Below are 20,566 nucleotides of genomic sequence, written 5' to 3'. Positions count from 1 at the left end.
GGGAATATATGTTGAGTCTGTGTTGTCTGTCCTCCCCTTGGTGTTTTCCCTTAGAGTTAGTGGTGCGGACTAGTGTTCCCATCGCCCTGTTCACTACCTAGGGCTCAGCTCAGGGAAAGCCAGGGCTTTAGGCACGTGATCGGCGTACGGGTGAGGAACCCGTCTAGGGACGTCAGGGCAGCCAGGTGCCAGCCGCCAGGTGAGTCAGGGGTCACCATCTTCCCTCTCACTTGGGCAGGGCCTTCCTCGTTCCCTCCCTCTGTGTCACGTATGTGATAGCCACGCCGACCGTGATAGGGACTGGGCCTATGAGGTCCATAGCTATTCGATCAAACGGTACTTCAATAATCGGGAGAGGTACTAGGGGACTACGCAAATGTGGCTGGGGGCTAGTTATCTGGCAGGTCGGGCAAGACTTACAAAACTGTTCCACTTCTTAGAATATGCTGGGCCAATCAAACCGCTGTAGAATACGATCCTGAGTTTTCTGCAGCCCCAGGTGACCCCCGAGAACGTGGTGGTGAGCTAGATCTAACACAAGCTTGCAATAAGCTTTGGGGACCACCAACTGTTCAATAGGCTCACCCCGTAGTTGGTTTACCCGATACAACATATCCTGATGAACCACAAAATGGGGAAACACTGACTCTGCCCCAGGTTGTTGTGGTTCACCATCTACTATTAACACATTTTCCCAGGCGCGGAATAGGGTTGGGTTTGGACTTTGGGCGGTACCAAAATTATTCCCTGAGACATTGAGGTCTGCCAGTTCAGGACCAGGCAGCAAGTCCTCCACATCTCCTACCATTATACTTAGTGGGGTTGTCTCCCCCTCTTCCACGAAGTGGCATTTACCCCTACCACTGGCCCTTCCGGTCTCAGGTTCCCATGATTCTGGTCTCCCCCCACAGCCGGGTCACTCTGCTAGGGTAGCCACAGCAGGCCACAGTGCCGGGAAGCCCCTCCCTATTATAAGTTCGTAGTGTAAATTTGGGGATACTGCCTTTTTGTGAGTCCATCTGGCAGCCCCTGTGGTTATAGACCCCAGGGCGGTGGGATAGTCTTTTAAGTCTCCATGGATGCACATGACCCCGACTTTCCGGCCAGTATACTCCGTTGACCGTACCAGGGGAGCCTTTACTAGGGACACCAGACTCCCTAAGTCCAGCAGAGCCTGCACTGGAGTGTCTCCTACCTCCGCCTGGCACAAGTGGTTTAGAGTTTTTGGGATACCTGCTGCACACAACTTCCTGGCATATAGTGACTGACGGTAGCCATAGTTAGTATCCATGGGTTCCAACTGATGGGGACAGTCAGCTATTACATGGCCCAGCTCCTAACACCACCAGCAGACTATCGGAGCCAGGTCCGTAGAGGATACACCTCAGGTGGGTTTGGTTGGTACAAGTCGGCAGGTCTGGGATGGAGATTTATGGGGTTTGACTGCCCCCCTCCCAAAAGAACCCCCTGTAACAATCTTAGTAGCCTTGTAGCACTCGACCAGGTTCACCATTTCTAGGGCGTTGCCAGGAGACACATGGCCGATCCAGTGCTGGAGAGGGGGTGGCAGAGCCCTTCAGAACATATAAGCCAATGTTCTATCCAGCATAGCCATGGGACTCAGCGCATCAGGAATATAGCCACTTTTGCAAGAGGTGGAGTAAGTCATAAATCTCACCCTTTACTTTTTGGTAGTCGGCCGCTTGATCGGCCGGAAAGTCGAAATAAACCCGCTGGGAATCGGATGACAGGAATGGAGGGAAGACCTCACTGGTCACGGGGTAGCTTTTCCCTGATAGCCACTTTCTCGTACATCGCCAGGTAGATTTCGATGTTGTCTGCGGGGGTCATCTTAGGAATTGCGGCACGGACTGCTTTCCGGGCATCGTGGACGGTCGGGGTTGCTCCTGCTGTCTGCAAAGCCATCAAGTGTTGTAGCAGAAACTGGTTAGTCTCCTGCTATTGCTTATTAGCCTCGCATTGCTGCAAGTTTGTCTCTCGCTGCTGCAGATTAGCCTCCATGAGGGCCTATTCAACAGCCTCCATTTTGTCATGGGGCACTGGTTGTAATACAGCTGGTTTAATGTACGACATACAACCGTGCCTCAAAAATGCAGAAACCAAAAATATATCGGCATTCACGCCAGCCTCACTACTCTTGCCCGCATCCTCCACCAATTGTGGGGTTTCGCTCTGGTAGATAGGATAAGCGGGCACAGTACAGAGGCAAAATACAAGTTCTTAACTCAAAACATCAGTGTTTATTCACATTTGAGGCAATTGCACAAAACAGCACGTAACTTTGTAGTCTTGGTGTTAATTCACACACAATGCAAAGTTCCCCAGCATGCGGCTCTCAGCATGGCACAAAGCCTCAGATTCCAAAAACAGAGACATCTATGCTGAGCCCAGCTGCCTATTTAAGGACAGCCAGGTGCTGCCAAAACCCAGGCTGGGACTTAAACTCCGGTCCGGTATGTGACCTCACCTAGCTGGAAACCATCCCAGCCGCACATGCTGGGAGGAAAATACCTGCCTTGCTAGGCACAACCTTTCACTGTGTAACAATATGTAAAAGGTAATGATCACATAACTGCAAGATTTTCCACCTTATTAAGATGTTTGTTCAGATACTGAATATTCATTGCAAAATGTCACACTTATAATAAATGTTGTATTGGTAGTAAACTCCAGAATATTCGTATTTACAGATGGCCTTGTGATTTGCACGGCGGTCATTTCGCGGCGAACTTTGCTAGTTCGTGGTTCGCCGTACAGGCGAACATATGGTGATGTCCGCTGGCGCCATATTCTTAGCATTGTGAAGAACTTTGACCCATGACACATCCATCAGGTGGGACAGGACAGCCAATTAAACCGTTTCAGCACATGGACACACACCCTACCCTATAAATAAACCCGATCTGGCAGCCATTTTACATTCAGTTTTTTTGCCAGTGTAGGGAGAGGTTGCTGTGTGGAGAATGGACAGATTGTTAGGGACACCAAACGCTAGCTAATAGGGCCACAAAAGCCCTTTTAAGGACTGGTATAGGTGTGCTATCGATAGGTGTGACATACAGAGGGGTGTGATATACTTATAATATACTTTCTAACATAGAAAGTATTTTATAGTGCATTTGTATTGTGCAGCAGTTGTGTACGGTTCTGCTGCAATACTGCAGCTAGATAGAGGGACAAATGCTATTGGAATAAGTAATTGCAACTGGTGTGATATACTTGTTGCCTAAAAAAACACATTAAGGGGTGCGATATACTTGCTTCCACAAAATATTGATTGAGGGGTGTGATACACCAGTTTACACTAAATATTGATTAAGAGGTTTGATATACCTGCTTCCAGCAAATACTCATTATTGGGTTCTATATACCTGTTTCCACAAAATTCTTATACAGGGTATTGATATACAGACTTCCACCAAATATTGATTAAAGGGGTTATTCCATCTTAGACAATGGGAGCATATCGCTAGGATATGACCCCATTGTATGATAGGTGCGGGTCCCACCTCTGGCACCCCCACTTACAAGGAGAACGGAGCGGAGAAAGTTGAGGAGGGTGCACTGCGCATGCGCGGCTGCCCTCCATTCATTTCTATGGAGCCGCCGAAACTAGCCGAGCGCTTGATTGGCTATTTCCTTTGGCCCCATAGAAATTAATGGGAGCGGTTGCCGCGCATGCGCGGTGCGCTCCCATTCACTTCAATTGGAGAGGCGGAGAGCTGCGCCTGGTGGTGGACGGATCCCGGGAAACGCGGGGTCCTCCAGCTACAACTCTACCCGGCTCCGTTCTACTTGTAGGCGCGGGTCCCAGAGGTGGATACACCAGCTTCCACCAAATATCGATTAACGGGTTTGATTTGCCAGCTTCCAGCAAATACTCATTATTGGGTTCTATATACCTGTTTCCACAAAATACTGATACAGGGTATTGATATACCGGCTTCCACAAAATTTTTATTGAGTCCTGCGATATACCTGCTTCCACAAATACTGCTCTTCTATAGGGACTTTGTCACAGGGTAATTTTGAAAATGACAGGCAGAGGAAGAGGCAGGCAATTCCGCAGGGGTGATCAGGGTCGGGCAGGTGCACCAGGCCGGAGTCTAAGTGGGAAGTTGGAGAAGGTGCGTGTGATTACGTCAAAGGACGCACCAGAGTTGGTTGAGTGGCTCACTCAGCTTTCTGCTTCTGCACATCTTCATCCTCTGTATCAGCACCCTCCTCACTCTGCTGTGTGCACCCCCAAAGACACCACCACAGCCCCTCCACTCGAGTCAGAGAAATTATTTTCCCATCCATTCCCAAACCTTGCCGATGCGCAACCATTCTTGCATCGGATCAGGAAGAGGAGGTAGCAGCAACCGCCACCCAGTGGTCTGACAACAGTTTCCAGATCAGCCCAAAGAGGGTGGTCCCCGGCGCTGCTGTCTACTCCGAGATCTCTAATGTCAGTGGTGGTGAAGGTGACGATGGTGACGTGTCGATGGGCATCACATGGGTGCCAACAAGAGAGGAAGAGGAGGGGAGTTTAGAGGGAGCGACGGAGCAGCAGATAGGGAGGAGAAAGAGGAGAAGCAGGCAGAACTCGCAGTGCACAGGAGGCAAAAAGCAGACTGCAAATGTATCTGGAGAGAGCCATCCACCATGCACGTTCACATCTTATGCTCCCAGGACACCGGCACATGGCTCCACAATGAGGGCTTTTTTAATGTGTCAGCTACTGACAAACCGCCTGCTTGTCGAAACTGCTAGCCAGCCAACTACTGCCATATACACTGGTGGACTCAGAGGCCTTTAGAAAATTTGTGGCCATTGGCACACCGCAATGGAAGGTCCCCAGAAGGAAATATTTCTCCAAGAAGGGCATTCCAGAGCTATATGACCATGTTCAGCGGCAAGTGAATGTATCTCTGGCACACAGTATTGGTGCCAAGATACATATACATATGACCAAAGACACGTGGTCTAGCAAACATAGGCAGGGAAGGTACATAACTTTTACTGCCCACTTGGTGAACCTTCTGATGGTTGTCAAGCATGCAACCCGTGGAGCCCATGTGGATTTGGTGTTACCGCCACGGATTGCATGCAGGCCTGCCTTTTCTTCTCCTCCTCCTACTCCATCCTCCGTCTTCTCCTCGGCTGACTCCTCCTTTTCCACTGCTACCGCCTCTTCCGCTGCACCCCCCAGCTCCTCAGAACCTATTTGACGGGCCAGGTAAGACGTTGTCCTACTGTGCTGCGGCTGTTGTGCCTTGAAGCCAAGAGCCACACCGGTCCTGCACTCCTTTCAGCTCTGCGGTCACAGCCCGTTCAGTGGCTAACCCTGCTCAATTTGACAGTTGGTAAAGTGGTGTGCAACAACGGTGCCAATCTACTGAGCGCGCTGAAACAGGGCAAAATGACACACTTCCTAAACTTAGTTGTGCAGCGATTTGTTGCCAAATACCCCGGGGTCCAGGATGTCTTGCGGCAGGCCAGGAAAATCTCTGGCCATTTTAGAAGATCTTACACGGTAATGGCTCGCCTTGCTGACGTTCAGCTGCCACACCACCTGCCCATCAGACGTCTGATTTCTGACTGCCCAACGTGCTGGAACTCCACCTTGTATATGCTTGATAGGCTGCTCCAGCAAAAACATGCCAATAATGACTACCTGTGCGAACTCTGCGGCAGGACAGGTTCTGGAGAGCTTTTTTTTTTTTTTAACTGCGCCAGTGGCTGCTCATGCGTGACGCATGCAGACTTCTGCAGCCATTTGATGAGATCACCAAACTGTTCAGTCGCAGCCAGGGTGCCATCAGTGACATCGTACCTTACACCTTCTTTCTGGAGAGTGCGTTGCATTGTGTCATTGATCAAGCCATCGAGGAACAGGAGCAGGAAGATGAGGAAGTCGTAATGCTGAATGAATTCTCATGGGGGCTACTCCATCTGAGACAAGTCCGCAGGAGTCTGAAGAGGAGTCAAAGGAGGATGGTGCCTGGGGGGGGGGAGAGGAGGAGGAGAAGGAGCAAGAAGAGCAGGCTTTAAACTTTTCTGGGATCCCTGGTGTTGTTCTTGGATGGTGGGAGGAGACCGAGGATGACATTCTCCTGGGCAATGAGCAGGAGCCAGCGCTCTCCACCGCTTCCAATTTAGTGCAAATGGGGGCCTTCATGCTCCAGTGTTTGAAGAGGGACCCCCGTATAAAAAGCATAAACGGCAAGGACCAGTACTGGGTGGCAACATACTTTGACCCCGGTACAAACACAAAATGGTGGACATGTCACCAGCATCACAGAGGGCTGTCAAAATGCAGCATTTCCTGCCATTGCTTCGAGACATGCTGCATACTGCTGTTGAGGGCGCTGGCAGAGGAATTTCCACCCACAGAGAAACAGTTGTGGGTACCAATCCTACAGCGCATGCAAAAAGAGGGCGGTTGTTCAATTCGTACAGTACAGACCAAAAGTTTGGACACACCTTCTCATTCAATGAGTTTTCTTTATTTTCATGACTATGAAGGCATCAAAACTATGAATTAACACATGTGGAATTATATACATAACAAACAAATGTGAAACAACTGAAAATATGTCATATTCTAGGTTCTTCAAAGTAGCCACCTTTTGCTTTGATTACTGCTTTGCACACTCTTGGCATTCTCTTGATGAGCTTCAAGAGGTAGTCCCCTGAAATGGTCTTCCAACAGTCTTGAAGGAGTTCCCAGAGATGCTTAGCACTTGTTGGCCCTTTTGCCTTCACTCTGCGGTCCAGCTCACCCCAAACCATCTCGATTAGGTTCAGGTCCGGTGACTGTGGAGGCCAGGTTATCTGGCACAGCACCCCATCACTCTCCTTCATGGTCAAATAGCCCTTACTTTCAAAGCTTTCCCAATTTTTCGGCTGACTGACTGACCTTTTAAAGTAATGATGGCCACTCGTTTTTCTTTACTTAGCTGCTTTTTTCTTGCCATAATACCAATTCTAACAGTCTATTCAGTAGGACTATCAGCTATGTATCCACCTGACTTCTCCTCAACGCAACTGATGGTCCCAACCCCATTTATAAGGCAAGAAATCCCACTTATTAAACCTGACAGGGCACACCTGTGAAGTGAAAACCATTTCAGGGGACTACCTCTTGAAGCTCATCAAGAGAATGCCAAGAGTGCAAAGCAGTAATCAAAGCAAAAGGTGGCTACTTTGAAGAACCTAGAATATGACATATTTTCAGTTGTTTCACACTTGTTTGTTATGTATATAATTCCACATGTGTGAATTCATAGTTTTGATGCCTTCATAGTCATGAAAATAAAGAAAACTCTTTGAATGAGAAGGTGTGTCCAAACTTTTGGTCTGTTCTGTATATGAGATCATTCTTGCAGACAACCCATCGACAGCCGCCCTCCAGATCCTCCCTCCGACTACATCGGGTTAACGGCCGATGTGGATGCTCTGAGAAGCGAGGAACCCCTTGACTATTGGGTGTGCAGGTTCGCTCCTGACGAAGCTTGACAGCGAAACCCGGGTCGGGCGATACCGAAGTGTGCATACCATTGTTTTATGCGTTTTATCAGAGATACTGTTGTAAGTACAATAAATCTTTGCACGTGACGGTGGCAGTCTGGGCTTCACTATTGTTGCGACCTTTAATTCCCCACAGGAGTGTTTTGGAGAGAGGAGGTATCCTCGGATATACCCATTGCAGATCTTTCCCCGTGCCTTTTGTAATCCATACCAAGAAGGGAGGAGGTGTATCAAGCAGCGTGGTTTTCTACTTTCTTGATTTACTTGCTTCTGTGATCTTGCTTCTGTGATCTTCCCACAACGTATACTAGTGACTTTTTTACTGTGAATGGGTGTGTAGGCTTGACCTGTGGCCTGAGCTGGCACAATTTTCCATTTAACTCTGGGCTTCCCCTCGTCGAGTGTCCTATCCGAAAGGACGTTCAGCGCAGCAGGGAGGATCCTGACCGATAAGCGCACTCGCCTAGCTCACGACAGTGTGGACTACCTCATATTTCTAAAAATTAAAGAGGCATGGATCTCGGAGGAATTCAACACCTTTGATGACCACGTTCAATTGAATTTCCTCATGCCAGCCCACACATATCCGCCACCACCCAGAACGAATAATGGTCCCTGTCTTATGTAAATACAGCAGCATAAAAGGCCTTTTCTGGCCGTTGAATGCCTAATGTTTGGGGCCATGGAGAAATTCAATACCTGTGACGACCACGTGTTATCAAATTTCAACTATCATCATTTTTTTTTTTTTCAAGAGGGGGGATTTCGTTAGACATGTTTTGAATCCAATTTTATATTTTTAGTTCTTTTAAATATATGTGTTTGACATGTATTTGTACTGGCCTGCAGTAATATTGATATCCAATGACCGTCTAATATACATCCAGCCACATAATCACTTGATCTTTTATGTACGTTGAATGGATCATTTTTGGGGCCTGTAATATAACTGGCCAACAGTAAAATTGTTATACGGTGACCGCCTAATGTACCTCCAGCTACATAATCACTTGATGTTTTCTGTCCGGTGAATGAATAATTTTTGGGGCCTGTAGTCCACTGGCCTGCAGTAAAATTGATATCCTTCGACCGCCTAATATACCTCCAGCCAGCTACATAATCACTTGATCTTCAGCACAGTAACCAGTGCGCATGTTTTTTATTATTATTATATGGGGGGGTGGCCCTGGAACTTTATTAACATATCTGGGGGCCATATTGATGGGGGTGCAGGGGGATCCGATCAGGGCATAATTGAGATCTCTCTTTCCTCTCCAGAGGAGAGAGACCTTTGCAGGTGTGGTGGCGGACGGCTTTTAGTGTGCGCATGTGCTGAGCCGCCGCCGCCATCTTTCTTGAGGGCAGGGGGTGGGAGTGAGGATCGGGACTCAGCTTTCTCTTATGGGGAAGCTGGGGGACCCGATCACTGCACCGGAGGCTTTCTCCCTCCTCTCTTATATGAGAGGAGGGAGAAAGTTTACTGCCAGCAGCGGAGTGACTGAACTGAAGACATCCTGATGCATACTAAACAGAATGCTTTAGGATAAAACTGAAGCATTTTTTTCTGGTATTGAGCCCCCTGTGATGGAACTCAATACCAGAAAACTTTAACGCAAGTGTGAAAGTACCTTAAAATAAATAAATAAAATAAATAATGATCATCTGCACTGCTGTGACCCAAAACTCCCACACAATTTAAATATAAATGTACTTATTCCATACACTGTAATGAAAAAAAAAAAAAAAAAACATAGTGGCCAATTTGCCATTTTGTTCTCCAACTGAAGAGGGAGGCCTACCAATGGAACAGAGGATCCCATCTGTCAAAGGTCCCCGCCAGCCAGACAGCAGCCAGATCCTTCTATCTTCATTCAGCAGGACCTGCACTGATGTCACCACGTTCAACATGTGGTGAGCGCGATGACGTCAGCGCAGATCCTTTTGCAGGTCCTGCAAGAAGTGGATCAAGTGGATGAGGCGAGTAATTTTTTTATTATATTTTAACCCTCAAGGGACATTTTACTTAGCATTCTGTATTAAAGAATGCTATTATTTTCCATTTAACATGTTATAATGGAAACTAATAAAAATCTACAGAACATCAAACCCAAACCCGAACTTCAGTAAAGAGGTCCAGGTTTGGGTCTGGGTACCACATTCGTTTTTTAATCAGGCGTGTGCAAAACTCATTAAAACGCTTTGCACTTGGAAAAAACTGAACAACACAATCGCAGACAAAACTGACTGAAATTTGCTGCGCACTTGCGCGGGTTTCACGCAATGCACCCGCAATGTATATGACAAAATCCATGACGCCCGTGTGAAAGGGGCCTTAGAATCACTGCACACTTCACTTATTTGGGCAGTCATGGGGCCAAAACTGACCAAATAACTCAAGTATGAACTCAGCCTTACAGGATGATATTAGCGCCAAGAAGAAGCACACCCTTTTTACATTGTCAGCTGATTCCACATAAATGTCTACAGAACCTGTTATATTAAATACTTATACAAGTAGAGCCACCCGACAGAGTGGAGAGGGTGTCAGCAGTAAGTTTATGTTGACGTCACTGATTATTTTGCCCTTCCTCTGATCAGTCAGAACAATGACCCCCACAAAATGGATCCTGTCTGTGGAGCAAACGAGGTGCAGAACAGCGTGACACCGCCATGCCCTGCACATGTGGTATGCTGGAGAGGCACTGTGAATTGTCCCTGCAGTGGAGGCTGAGGACACGGTGGAGGATGAGGAGGCAGAGGCGGACATTGTGGGAGGACCAACGACGTGACACAGTGGTGTCAACTGGCCACGTTTGACTAACGACCTCCCACTGCTGCCACGCTAGCGACTTGCTGGCTCCGCCGCTGCCTCACGGGCAAGCTGCCCCCCTCTTCTCCCGATGATGAAGCCCCTTCGTCAGAGGGGGTGAAGATGTGATGACGTAGGTTTGCTACGTAGGTTTGCTACGTCGCTCCTCCGTGCTGATCTTGTTGAAGATTGTGGACTAAGAGTTACAAGGTGAAAAGAGCAGAGTCCCCAGCAGCACAGAGTATTTCAGGAGTGTGCCGGTTGTTTTGGAAAGGACAGACAGGATTCTCAAAAAGCTTAGAATCAACATTGAAAAACATATGGCATCAGAAGTGTGTGCAGACCGCCATCACGATAGGACTGGTACGCCATCCAGGGCAGATTGTATACATGGGCGACATACAGAATATAACCAGGAAACAGATTGAAGAATGGGGACAATTCGATCTGATAATTGACGGCAGTCTTTGTAATGACTTATCCCTGGTTAACCAGCACCAGAAAAGCCTTTATGTGGGCAGTGGACAACAGTTTTTTGACTTTCTACGATTACTCAATAAAGTGTTGCCTAAAACAGGAAATAATCGGCCAGTCTTCTGGTTATTCGAGAACGTAGTTGCGATGGAAAAAGCATTCCAAAAAACAATTTCTTTCTACCTGGAGATGAATCCTGTCAAGATTGATGCAAGTGCGGTATCAGCTGCTCATCCAGCCAGATACTTCTGGGGGAACCTGTCTGGCATGAACAGGCCTCTAGTAGCTACAGACAATGAGAAGACAAAGCTTCAAGATTGCTTGGAGCCCGGAAGAGTAGCAAAGTTCATCAAGATTCAAACCATAACTACCAGCCCCTGGTCTCTTCTTCAGGAAAAACATCACAAGTTCCCAGTCATCATGGATGTGAAAGAGAACATCCTACGGTGCACGGAGATGGACAGGGTTCCCCCCGCACTATACAGACGTCTCAGAAATGAACCGCCGCTCTCGACAGAAGTTCCTGGGAAGGTCATGGAGCATCCCAGTCATTCAGCATCTATTCGCCCCGCTGAAGAATTATTTTGAAAGTTTGTAGAAGCCAAATGGGGCCCCCACACTGCAGATTTATCATGGAGACACCAGCTTTTATAATATTACATTATTATATAAAGAAAAAAGAAAAAGAAAAAATGAAGCTCCTTCGTCACCTGGCTCCCAAGTGCGATCAGCTACATCATCATCATCATCGAGTACTGTCTGCATGTCACTGATGTCCTCTCAACCCTCTCTGGGTCAGGAGCCTGACTGCTCACAACACCAGCTCCCACGCCACTCTCCTCATTACTACTCGTCTGCCTAGTGGAGGAAGCGGCGGATGTCTGCTCCACATCTTGGCTTGCCAGTAGCTGCTAACTGCCTTTTAGTAGTTTGTCCTCACTGTATAGTGGAGCTGAGCCCACAGCATACAATACTTCTCTGGCTGAGGGAACATAAAAGGACAGAGGCAGGTTGAGGACAAGTTAGGGCACAGGGCCTGCTCCCGGGCCATGCCAACTAGGGGTCGTTTCAACCATTCAAGAACCGCTGGGTTGCTGGATACGACACGACCGGTAGCTGACACTGGGAGCTATCGAAGTGACCCTGCTGCGACGCCCCCTTACTCTGCTGCGATCTCTGCCTACGCCAGAAACATTTAGGCCTCTGCCACTCCCCTGTGCAGGGCCTGGCACTTCTGTGTCCAACATACTGTTAGATCAAATAAATAAATAAAAAGGAAATTAAAACACCCCAAAAACTCTGTAATTTTCTCACTTCAGCACACACCGACTAGTAAGCCCTTTTTTTACCACTAATATATGCCAAAAAGGGCTTTAGAACATATAACTGCACCGTTGAACGGCAAATAGGCCCTTATTTCTTTCCACTAATACACGTCACAAAAGGCTTTAAAACAGATAACTGCACCACTGACCGGCAAATATATTTTGTCTTTTTCAACTAATACGAGACAACAAAAGGGCTTTAGAACATACAGGGAGTGCAGAATTATTAGGCAAGTTGTATTTTTGAGGATTAATTTTATTATTGAACAACAACCATGTTCTCAATGAACCCAAAAAACTCATTAATATCAAAGCTGAATATTTTTGGAAGTAGTTTTTAGTTTGTTTTTAGTTTTAGCTATTTTAGGGGGATATCTGTGTGTTCAGGTGACTATTACTGTGCATAATTATTAGGCAACTTAACAAAAAACAAATATATACCCATTTCAATTATTTATTTTTACCAGTGAAACCAATATAACATCTCAACATTCACAAATATACATTTCTGACATTCAAAAACAAAACAAAAACAAATCAGTGACCAATATAGCCACCTTTCTTTGCAAGGACACTCAAAAGCCTGCCATCCATGGATTCTGTCAGTGTTTTGATCTGTTCACCATCAACATTGCGTGCAGCAGCAACCACAGCCTCCCAGACACTGTTCAGAGAGGTGTACTGTTTTCCCTCCTTGTAAATCTCACATTTGTGTCATGGTCTTACCTGCTTGCTGCTCTCCTTCGTTTGACATGTGCTGGCGGCCATCTTGGGGTCTGGGTTTCTTGTAGCCTTCCACCCTGCGGCTCCTCCTTCCCCTGGGAGGAGCTGGATGCCTAGCTCATATATATAGGAGGTCTGTGGCTTCAGTTCCTTGCTTGGTCCTCTTGTGTTCACATGCTTCTAAGACTGCTGCTGCTTCTGGTTCCTGATCCTGGCTTCGTCTGACTACCCTGCTGGTTCCTGATCCTGGCTTCGTCTGACTACCCTGCTGGTTCCTGATCCTGGCTTCGTCTGACTACCCTGCTGGTTCCTGATCCTGGCTTCGTCTGACTACCCTTCTGGTTCCTGACCTCTGGCTTCGCAAAGACTCTGCTCGGTTTCACCATCCGTTTTCAATAAAGCCTTCTTATTTTCATTTATCTCTTGTTGTACGTCTGGTTCATGGTTCCGTGACATTAGGACCAAGCCATGAATTCTGACGGTACAGGGCCATCCACGCTGGTTGCCAGACTTGATCAGCAGGATCACCTGTTGGGTCGGTTCGCTGTGGCGTTGCAAACCCTGCTTGAACGCACGGCTCATTTCGCTCCCGTTGCCGATGGGTCGGTTGTCGCTCCTGGGCTCGCTCCTACTGCCGCTCCGGTTGTTGCGCCAGAGTCTACCCCGACACCTGTTGTTGCGCCTGCGGTGTGTCGGGGTATGATCGGTTCTGCCCCTCTTCCACAGCGCTTTGGGGGAGAGCCAACTCAGTGCCGAGGTTTCCTTAACCAGGTGGGCATTTATTTCGAGTTGCTGCCACATGCCTTTCCTACTGAGAGATCAAAGGTGGGCTTCTTGATCTCGCTGCTCTCGGACAAGGCCTTGGCCTGGGCCAGCCCTTTATGGGAGAACAACAATCCGGTGGTTGCCGAGTTTTCCGGTTTTGTTGCTTCTCTTCGGAAGGTATTCGATGTGCCGGCTCGTGCTGCCTCTGCTGCGAAGCTCCTTATGTCCATCAGACAGGGTTCACGATCCGTAGCTGAATACGCCATTGAGTTTCGTACCCTGGCAGCAGAGGTGGGCTGGAATAATGAGGCTCTGGTCGCTGCTTTCTCTCATGGTCTCTCGGATGCCTTGAAGGATGAGGTTGCAGCTAAGGACCTACCAGTTGAGCTCGAGTCTCTTATTTCGTTCCTGATTTTGATTGACACCAGACTCAGGGAGAGACCTTCCTTTAAGGAGAACCTGCGGAGGTCTTCTAACAGATTGGTGCCTACGTTTGCTGTCCCACCCGTGCCTCCCTCTCCTCCCACGCCTCCTGGGGATGACTTGTCTGGGGGTGAACCCATGCAGCTGGGGTTTGCTCGCCTGTCCGAGGGGGAGAGGGCACTCCGGAGACGCGAGGGCCGATGCATGTACTGTGGTCTCGGTGGGCATTTTCGGTTGGCATGTCCGAACCGTCCGGGAAACAATCGTACCCTGAGATCCTGTCGGGGGCAGATCTTGGGTGGAGTCTCCTCGTCCCCGGTTTCCCGTGTTGACAAACCACTGATCACTGTTGTCCTCTCCTGGGTCGGGGGCTCGGTGACGACCCAGGCGTTGGTGGACTCTGGTGCTGGTGGTTTGTTCATTGATAGTGTGTTCGCTGCCGCCAATTCCATTCCTCTGCAGGCTCGAGGTTCCCCACTGGCTCTTGAGGCAATAGACGGCAGACCGCTTCTGCCGCCACACGTGACTCATGAGACCCTTCCAGTGGGGATAGCCATTGGTGCCGTTCACAGAGAGTCGGTCTGCCTCCAGGTTATTTCGTCTCCACACTACTCGGTGGTCTTGGGGTACCCCTGGCTCCAGAAGCATAATCCGACTTTCGATTGGAGATCGGTCGAGATCCTCTCGTGGTCACCGCAGTGTGGGGCTAGTTGCATCCATGGGTCTGTCAAGTTGCTGTGTACTTCCTCGGACTCTCTGTTGCCTCCTGAATATGAGGAGTACCGGGATGTATTCGATAAGGTGCGCGCGGTTGCCCTACCTCCGCACCGCCCATACGATTGTGCCATAGAGTTACAATCTGGTGCCGTTCCTCCTCGTGGCAAAGTCTATCCACTGTCGGTAGCGGAGAATGAGGCCATGGAGGAGTACGTGAGGGAGGCGCTTTCACGCGGACACATTCGCAAATCTTCGTCCCCGGCAGGGGCTGGATTTTTCTTTGTGAAAAAGAAGGGCGGTGAGTTGAGGCCTTGCATCGATTACAGGGGTCTCAATCGCATCACGATCAAGAACGCTTACCCGATACCCTTGATTTCCGAGCTGTTCGATCGCCTTAAAGGGGCCACCGTCTTTACCAAACTCGACCTGAGGGCGGCGTATAACCTGGTAAGGATCAAGGCGGGCGATGAGTGGAAGACCGCGTTTAACACCAGGACCGGTCATTACGAATCCTTGGTTATGCCCTTTGGGTTGTGCAATGCGCCCGCAGTCTTTCAGGAATTCATCAACGATGTTTTCCGTGACCTGTTGCAGCAGTGTGTGGTAGTCTATTTGGATGACATCTTGGTATATTCTGAATCCATGGAGGCCCACATTCTGGATGTCAGACGAGTGTTGCAACGGTTACGAGAGAACAAGCTGTTCGGTAAGCTTGAGAAATGCGAATTTCACCGATCCCAGGTAACCTTCTTAGGTTACATCATTTCCGCTGAGGGGTTCTCCATGGATCCTGAGAAGGTTTCGGCTGTCTTACAGTGGCCCCAGCCCAGTGGTCTTCGTTCCCTGCAGCGCTTTTTGGGCTTCGCCAATTATTATCGGAAGTTCATCAGGGACTTTTCCATGCTGGCCAAGCCTCTCACGGATCTGACCAGGAAGGGCAGTAATTCCCAGGTCTGGCCGCTCGAGGCCATCCGAGCTTTTGAGGCCCTAAAGTCCGCCTTTGTGTCGGCTCCGATTCTGTCGCATCCCAACCCTGGGTTGCCCTTTGTCCTCGAGGTGGACGCGTCTGAGACGGGAGTAGGCGCCCTTCTGTCTCAGCGTAGAACACCAGAGGGTCCTCTGCTTCCTTGTGGGTTTTACTCCCGGAAACTGTCTTCCGCGGAGTGCAACTATCAGATTGGTGACAGGGAGTTATTGGCCATCGTGCAGGCCCTCAAAGAATGGAGGCACTTGCTCGAGGGTTCGGTGGTTCCGGTTCTCATCCTGACGGACCACAAGAATCTGACCTACCTTTCTGAGGCCAAGAGATTGACACCACGTCAGGCCAGATGGGCTCTGTTCTTGTCACGTTTTAATTACGTGGTCTCCTACCTACCCGGTTCCAAGAACATCAGGGCGGATGCCTTATCACGGCAGTACTCCGAGCTGTCCAGGGAGGAGTCGATTCCGACTTCGGTCATACCTCCGAATCAGATCCTGGCCGCCATTCGCACCAGCCTGACCTCTCCCCTGGGTGAGCAGATTTTGGCGGCTCAATCTGGTGCTCCCTCTGGGAGACCCAACGGCAGATGTTTTGTGCCTGAGGAGTTGCGCACTCGGTTGTTGCGAACCTACCATAACTCCAAGACCGCGGGGCATCCTGGAAAGAATCAGCTGTCCTGGGCTGTTTCACGTCTGTTCTGGTGGCCTTCCCTACGTTCCGACATCGCCGCATATGTAGCGGCATGCTCCGTTTGTGCCCAGAGTAAGTCCCCTCGGCACCTTCCGTTGGGCCTTCTGCAACCCATAGCCACCGGGGAGCGCCCATGGTCACACCTGGGGATGGATTTCATTGTGGACCTCCCTGCATCCCGAGGCCATACGGTCATTCTCATGATTGTGGATCGGTTTTCCAAAATGTGCCACTGTGTTCCTCTCAAGAAGTTACCCTCTGCACAAGAGTTGGCCACGATTTTTGCCAGGGAGGTCTTCCGGTTGCACGGTTTGCCTAAGGAGATTGTGTCGGATCGGGGGAGTCAGTTTGTGTCCAGGTTCTGGCGCGCCTTTTGCTCCCAGTTGGGGATTCATCTCTCCTTCTCCTCGGCCTACCACCCTCAGTCCAATGGGGCCGCAGAACGATCCAATCAGGCCTTGGAGCAATTCCTTCGTTGCTATGTCTCCGATCACCAAGACAATTGGGTTGACCTCCTGCCTTGGGCTGAGTTTGCCAGGAACACGGCGGTGAACTCTTCCTCTGGGACGTCTCCCTTCATGGCCAATTATGGGTTCCAACCTGCCGTGTTACCGGAGGTATTCTCTCCCCAGGATATTCCGGCTGTGGAGGATCACCTTTCCGTCCTACGTGCTTCTTGGGTACAGATCCAGAAGTCCCTTGAGGTCTCTGCGCAGCGCCAGAGGCTCCAGGCTGATCGCAGACGAGCGCCTGCTCCTTCCTACCAGGTCGGAGACCGTGTATGGTTGTCCACCCGCAACCTCAACCTTCGAGTGCCCACTCCCAAGCTGGCGCCTCGCTTTGTTGGTCCCTTCCGAGTGCTTCGCAGGGTAAACCCGGTAGCCTATGCCCTTGCGCTTCCTCCTGGCATGCGGATCTCCAACGTGTTTCATGTCTCCCTGTTGAAGCCACTGGTGTGTAATCGTTTCACTTCCTCGGTTCCTCGGCCTCGTCCGGTCCAAGTGGGCAATCGTGAGGAATATGAGGTGAGCAATATCCTGGACTCACGCCTGGTCCGCGGTCGGTTGCAGTTTTTGGTCCATTGGCGTGGTTATGGTCCAGAGGAGCGTTCCTGGGTTCCCTCCGCAGATGTCCATGCTCCTGCCTTGCTCCGAGCCTTCCACGCACGCTTCCCTCAGAAACCGTTTTGTGCTCCGCGGAGGAGGGGCCCTTGAGGGGGAGGTACTGTCATGGTCTTACCTGCTTGCTGCTCTCCTTCGTTTGACATGTGCTGGCGGCCATCTTGGGGTCTGGGTTTCTTGTAGCCTTCCACCCTGCGGCTCCTCCTTCCCCTGGGAGGAGCTGGATGCCTAGCTCATATATATAGGAGGTCTGTGGCTTCAGTTCCTTGCTTGGTCCTCTTGTGTTCACATGCTTCTAAGACTGCTGCTGCTTCTGGTTCCTGATCCTGGCTTCGTCTGACTACCCTGCTGGTTCCTGATCCTGGCTTCGTCTGACTACCCTGCTGGTTCCTGATCCTGGCTTCGTCTGACTACCCTGCTGGTTCCTGATCCTGGCTTCGTCTGACTACCCTTCTGGTTCCTGACCTCTGGCTTCGCAAAGACTCTGCTCGGTTTCACCATCCGTTTTCAATAAAGCCTTCTTATTTTCATTTATCTCTTGTTGTACGTCTGGTTCATGGTTCCGTGACAATTTGATGATGGACCACAGGTTCTCAATGGGGTTCAGATCAGGTGAACAAGGAGGCCATGTCATTAGATTTTCTTCTTTTATACCCTTTCTTGCCAGCCACGCTGTGGAGTACTTGGACGCGTGTGATGGAGCATTGTCCTGCATGAAAATCATGTTTTTCTTGAAGGATGCAGACTTCTTCCTGTACCACTGCTTGAAGAAGGTGTCTTCCAGAAACTGGCAGTAGGACTGGGAGTTGAGCTTGACTCCATCCTCAACCCGAAAAGGCCCCACAAGCTCATCTTTGATGATACCAGCCCAAACCAGTACTCCACCTCCACCTTGCTGGCGTCTGAGTCGGACTGGAGCTCTCTGCCCTTTACCAATCCAGCCACGGGCCCATCCATCTGGCCCATCAAGACTCACTCTCATTTCATCAGTCAATAAAACCTTAGAAAAATCAGTCTTGAGATATTTCTTGGCCCAGTCTTGACGTTTCAGCTTGTGTGTCTTGTTCAGTGGTGGTCGTCTTTCAGCCTTTCTTACCTTGGCCATGTCTCTGAGTATTGCACACCGTGTGCTTTTGGGCACTCCAGTGATGTTGCAGCTCTGATATATGGCCAAACTGGTGGCAAGTGGCATCTTGGCAGCTGCACGCTTGACTTTTCTCAGTTCATGGGCAGTTATTTTGCGCCTTGGTTTTTCCACACGCTTCTTGCGACCCTGTTGACTATTTTGAATGAAACGCTTGATTGTTCGATGATCCCGCTTCAGAAGCTTTGCAATTTTAAGAGTGCTGTATCCCTCTGCAAGATATCTCACTATTTTTGACTTTTCTGAGCCTGTCAAGTCCTTCTTTTGACCCATTTTGCCAAAGGAAAGGAAGTTGCCTAATAATTATGCACACCTAATATAGGGTGTTGATGTCATTAGACCACACCCCTTCTCATTACAGAGATGCACATCACCTAATATTCTTAATTGGTAGTAGGCTTTCGAGCCTATACAGCTTGGAGTAAGACAACATGCATAAAGAGGATGATGTGGTCAAAATACTCATTTGCCTAATAATTCTGCACGCAGTGTATAACTGCACCGCTGACCGGCAAATATATATATATTTTTCCCACTAATACACGTCACAAAAGGCTTTAAAACAGATAACTGCACCACTGACCGGCAAATATATTTTTTCTTTTTTCACTAATACACGCCACAAAAGGCTTTAGAACAGACAACTGCACCACTGACCGTCAAATATATTTTGTCTTTTTCAACTAATACGCGACAAAAAAGGGCTTTAGAACATATAACTGCACCGCTGAATGGCAAATATATTTTACTTTTGCCACTAATACATGACAAAAAGGGCTGTAATTTTAGCACTTCACCACTCAACAGCTAATAAGCCCTTTTTTTCCCACTAATACAAGTCAAAAATGCTTTAGAACATATAACTGCACTGCACAAGGGCAAATAAAGCATATAAATATTTCCTTGTAATAAACCCTGTTAATGCATGTTTCAAACAGCACTTGCACCCCAATAAGAACTGTTTGCTGGAATTACAGAGCTGTATAATGGCAATATGGGTGCCCAGCCAGTGCAGCAAGGTGTAATAGGATTGTTCCTATTACCCAGGCTGTAACCTCCCCTACTGAACCCTGTTCAACATAAATGCTGTGGAATGATTCCTCCCTATACTTTCCCTACGTCTTGAATAATCTTTCCCTGCATTTGTAAATAGTTTTTTTTGTGCAATTTAAGTTTTCTCTAACACTATGCCTAGCACCTGCTGACGTCTCTCTCTGCACTAAGTACACTGGTAAAGGGCAGAATCTAAGATGGCTGATGCTATTTATAGGGCTGTGACATCACAGGGCTGGCTGGCTGCTGATTGGCTGCATGCATGGCATTATGGGTGATCCCGCCTTCCCAAAGTTCCTTTCTCCATGTCCTCACACGTGCAGCAGCCATTTTAGGTAAAAAATTTGATTCGTTACCACGAAGCGCGAGGAAATTCTGCTTCGATGCAAATAAAAAAAAATCGGAAATTGGATCGAATTCCACTTCGTCAACTTTGATTCGCTCATCTCTAGTAATATTACAGGCTATAGCTACTAGAGATGGGTCATTGATCCAGGGAGTTATTCTGATTGGAGTCAGAAATTAATTTGTTCCCCCTAAAGTGGGGGAAATTGGCTTCTCTGTCACAAGGTGTTTTTTTTTTTGCCTTCCTCTGGATCAACTTGCAGGATAACAGGCTGAACTGGATGGACAAATGTCTTTTTTCAGCCTTATAAACTATGTTACTATATATCTGCAGTCACAGGTAACACAGTTATAACTCTCAAACAGTGAGTTATCACTGTATTATCTCTGGTAAAGATGCGGGAAGTATTGGAAAATTCACTTCGACTGCTTCACTGAACTTTACAAAAAAAATTACTT

General features: G+C 48.7%; 1 protein-coding gene across 1 annotated transcript in view; it reads left to right on the top strand.

Moving 5' to 3' along the window:
- The window catches only part of LOC120999265 (pecanex-like protein 2), a 535,756-nt gene that overhangs the window by 497,309 nt on the left and 17,881 nt on the right, over positions 1-20,566 (top strand). The gene's annotated exons all lie outside the window — the stretch shown is intronic.

The sequence above is a fragment of the Bufo bufo genome, chromosome 4, assembly GCF_905171765.1.
Source record: "Bufo bufo chromosome 4, aBufBuf1.1, whole genome shotgun sequence".
NCBI classification, from domain to species: domain Eukaryota; kingdom Metazoa; phylum Chordata; class Amphibia; order Anura; family Bufonidae; genus Bufo; species Bufo bufo.
The sequence above is the reverse complement of the archived record's forward strand: the minus strand, read 5'-3'. Positions and strand labels throughout refer to the sequence as shown.